Below are 4,525 nucleotides of genomic sequence, written 5' to 3'. Positions count from 1 at the left end.
AGTATATTCATGGACTTCTGTGAATCCTTTAAGTCTTATTCATTTTCTGTATAAGTTAAACCAAGGCTTTCTATACCTGATACCCTGAGTGAATGTGTGGGAGTTGTTGGCCCTATTTTTTTAGAGTAGCACCAGAAACCGAAGAGACCATTTTAATGGAGAAAAAAGCCATGATAATTCAAATCACTAAGACTGTTTTATGTACCAGAACTGAGAAAGGTCTCTCTCTCAAAAAGCTTTGGGGTTAGGAAGAGGGCTGGGAAGAGATCTAATTGCTGTCTAAGAAGAAATGGTAGTTGGTGAAGAATTCAGGAGGTTAGGAATCCCCTATGTCCATGCCAGAACCTAACCAGGAGGATTCACCAATTCTCTGGCCTCTGCTTCTTGGGATATATCCCTTCTCTCACTGCTCCACAAGACTAACCCTCAAGATGGGAGGGTCCACTAATTCAGATACATTGTATACAAGGGAAATATAAGGTCAGGTAGGCATCCTGGAGGGGAGGGACTTGCATAGAAGGACCAAGTCCAGAGAGACACACTGACCTGGACTTTGTATAACAGCACCCCATAATTTCCCCAGGCAGTTCCAAGTGTGATGGCAGTTTAGGTACAAGGTATCCAACACTCTAGTCACATAGTTCCCAAGACCTGAGTGAGGAATAGTGAAGCTGGGTTAGAGGCAGGACAGATTAGAAGCCAATAATTGGTTCTGGAGAAAGTAAAAGAGTGGAAGTAATGCCAGGGAATTAAAACCAATGATAGGGCCATTCCTAACCTGTGCTCCCCTCATCTAAGATATGTACATCTATAAAACAAGGTATGTTTCTAGTTGAAGACAATGGAGATCATCACTTTCTGCTTGGGAAAAGGAGGAGAGTGGGGAAGGGGTAGAGTTGGAGAATCTATGGACATTGGAGATAGAAAGGAGCCCTTTCTACACTCTACCCAAGTTGAGCAGGGTTCTTTATACAAATAAGGCATCCCTGACAGCAAACATGGATGAGGGTTGGGTAATGTTTGAAGGATTATTGAGTTTCCCACTGGTTTCCACTAGTTGTCTTGGTCCCTGTCATAGAAGATTGTTCATCACTGGTACTCTACAGGCACTCCCCTGTCCCCCACCAAAGATTGGGAAAGGAAGAGTGAAGGAGAAGGATACCCTGAGCTGGTCCCATAACCTTCCAGAGGTTGAAGTCAGACAGGTGGGGAGTAATATCAATAATGTCTTTAATTTGGGGCCAGAAGCATGAGCTTCTTGACTGCCCCTTGGAGATACCCCACCTGCATCCTCTTCTTGTTCTGATCCTGTGGGCTTGAACCTCAGAACCAAATAGGAGCCTTGAGGAGAGCAGATCTGTCAGGGTGGACAGGGAAAGAGGTTGATCACTTTGGCATCTCCATGGCCAACACCTGAGGCTTCATCATGAAGTATTGGTTGAACCTGATTACCACATATCTGAGAAAGTTAAAGTCATTGGTAGGAAACTGGTTCTGGATGAGAGCCCAGAAAGCCCAGAAAAAAATGAGAGGCCAGTGCAAACATTTCTACTTATATGTAGAGTTTCTAAACCCTGGGTGTTACAGCCCTCCCACTTGAGCCTTACTTGCAGAGTTGCTTGTGGGCCTGCAGGTAGTGATTCAGTCAACACAACTGAGCCTCTCAGCTGGGGTACAGGCTACAGTCTACCTCATTCATACCTGCAAACTCATTGAAGTGGTTGCTAATATAAAAAGCTCATTAGTTGTAGCCAGCATATTCATAGTCTATGAATCTGACATCTTTCTTTTCATCATAGATGATGTTCTTTCAAAGCAGGTCATTATGGCAAAACACTATGAGAGAAATCCAGGTGCAAAGGATACTCTTTCAGTCATGCTATTTCCTACTTAAGGACCATCATACTGGATGTGCTCTGGAAAAGTTTGGAGTTGAAAGAAACCTTGACAAGAATGAAATAGCTATACATTTTGGACCACAGGCCAGGTTTGGGTAGGCAGCTGTTGGCATGGATGTTATGGATTTTCACTATCTGCCAGACAATTAGTCTATAGAACAAGAATTCAAGGATACATTATACTACTATATTATAAAGCAGTGGTCATCAAAACGATTTGATACTGGCTAAGAGACAGAAAGGAGGATCAGTGGAATAGACTTGGGGTAAGTGACCTCAGCAAAACAGTCATTGACAAGCCCAAAGATCCCAGATTTTGGGACAAAAATCCACTATTTGATAAAAACTGTTGGGAAAATTGGAAGACAGTGTGAGATTAGGTTTGGATCAACACCTCACTTCCTACACCAAGATAAACTCAGAATGGGTGAATGACCTGAATATAAAGAAGGAGACTATAAGCAAATTAGGCGAACACAGAATAGTATATTTGCCAGATCTTTGGGAAAGGAAAGACTTTAAAACCAAGCAAGAGCTAGAAAATATCATAAAATGTAAAATCAATGATTTTGATTATATCAAATTAAAAAGGTTGTCTACAAACAAAACTAATGCATCCAAAATTAGAAGGGAAGCAACAAATTGGGAACCAATCTTCATTACAAAAATGTCTGACAAAGGTCTACTCAAATTTATAAAGAGCTAAACCAGTTATACAAAAAATCAAGCCATTCTCCAATTGAAAAATGGGCAAGGGACATGAACAGGCAGTTCTCAGCCAAAGAAATCAAAACTATTAATAAGCACATGAAAAAGTGTTCTAAATCTCTTATAATCAGAGAACTGTAAATCAAAACAACTGAGTTATCACCTCACCTAGAAGATTGGCTAAGATGACAGCAAAGGAAAGTAATGAATGCTAGAGGGGATATGGCAAAGTCAGGACATTAATTCATTGCTGGTGGCGTTGTAAATTGATTCTGGAGGGCAATTTGGAACTATATGCCCAAAGGCCTATAAAAGACAGTCTTCCCTTTGATCCAGCCATAGCACCACTGGGTTTGTACCCCAAAGAGATAATAAGGAAAAAGACATGTATAAGAATATTCATAGCTGCTCTCTTTGTGGTGGCAAAAAAATTGGAAAATGAGGGGATGCCCTTCAGTTGGGGAATGGCTGAACAAATTGTGGTATATATTGATGATGGAATACTATTGTGCTCAAAGGAATAATAAAGTGGAGGAATTCCATGGGGACTGGAACAACTTCTAAGAAGTGATGCAGAGCAAAAGGAGCAGAACCAGGAGAACATTGTACACAGAGACTGATATACTGTGGTACAATCTATGTAATGGACTTCTCCATTAGTGGCAATGCAGTGATCCTGAACAACCCAGAGGGATCTATGAGAAAAAAATATATACACATGCAGAGGAAAACTTGTGGGAGTAAAAACACCAAAGAAAAGCAACTGCTTGACTAAAGGGATCGAGGGGATATGATTGGGGATGTAGACTCTAAATGAACATCCTAGTACAAATACCAACAACATGGAAATGGGTTCAGATCAAGGCCACATGCAATACCCAGTGGAATTGTGCATCAGTTATGGGAGGGATGGCGGGAGGGGAGGGAGGAAAAGAAAATGATTTTTATATCCAAGAAATAATGTTAGAAATTGACCAAATAAAAATAATGTTTAAAAACAAACAAACAAAAATGAAGAGAAAGAAGACTGCACAGGTAGAAGGCAAAGAGAGATGAAATGGGATGAATTCTTTACATAAAAGAGGCTCAAAAAAGGGAAGACTGTGGGTGGTAGCAGACAATACTGGAGCCTTTCTGTGATAGAGGCTGGCACTAGAGAAAAAGTGCCAGACTAAAGAGTATATGAAATCAATCACCTCAATGGGGGAGGGGCCCCAGGAGTGAATTTCTGAAAGGGAGAAAGAAGACTCTGGCTGAGAGAGCAGTGAGGGTCTCTCTGTCTTGAGACTTTGAAGAGAGAAGGTGGATAAAGACTTTCTCCTGACGGTTACCCATTTTTCCTGCTGGTGACTGGAATTCTTTCCCCCAAACACTTCCCAATTGAAGGGACTTTCTGAGGAGAAAACCGAGCAGACTTTACCTCAACTCCTGTTGCCCAGGGGTGAGTCAACCTGAATTTCTCTCAGGGGGCTTAGGCTGCCAAGGTCGGAGTTCCCCCCAAACTCGAGGAGAGAGGAAAAGGGTTTTAAATACAGACAGGGACCCCCTTTCCCCACTTTCCTTTTCCAATTCTTCCCTGTCTGTTATTCCTTTTGTATTACCTGATTGAGTTAACATTAAAAGTTATTTGTTCCCCAAGCTGAGTGTTAGTGAATGGATCAAGGGGAAACCTTTGGGTCTCGAGTAATGGAGGGGGGACAAGAGGGACAAGAGCAAATTGTGGAGAGCAGTTTTAGCTAAGGAGGGAAGGCAGAAGGGAGAAAATCTTCAAACCCCCTCTCCTCTCTCTGAGCCAACCCATTACAGCTGCTCTCTCCCCTGTACCCTGCTTTGTGGAAAAGGGGGTTATCCTCTCTTTCCCTCTCTCCATACCTTGGGATCCAAGCCTCCAGTTGGGGGTAAATCCCTTCTATTCTTTT

General features: G+C 42.1%; 1 pseudogene; it reads right to left on the bottom strand.

The window, feature by feature from the left end:
• Window positions 1–1,169: 1,169 nt before the first annotated feature.
• Window positions 1,170–2,069, bottom strand: LOC100619227 (ethanolamine kinase 2-like; annotated as a pseudogene).
• Between the last annotated feature and the right edge of the window lie 2,456 nt (window positions 2,070–4,525).

Source organism: Monodelphis domestica, chromosome 2, assembly GCF_027887165.1.
Source record: "Monodelphis domestica isolate mMonDom1 chromosome 2, mMonDom1.pri, whole genome shotgun sequence".
In the NCBI taxonomy this organism is placed as follows: Eukaryota; Metazoa; Chordata; class Mammalia; order Didelphimorphia; family Didelphidae; genus Monodelphis; species Monodelphis domestica.
The sequence above is the reverse complement of the archived record's forward strand: the minus strand, read 5'-3'. Positions and strand labels throughout refer to the sequence as shown.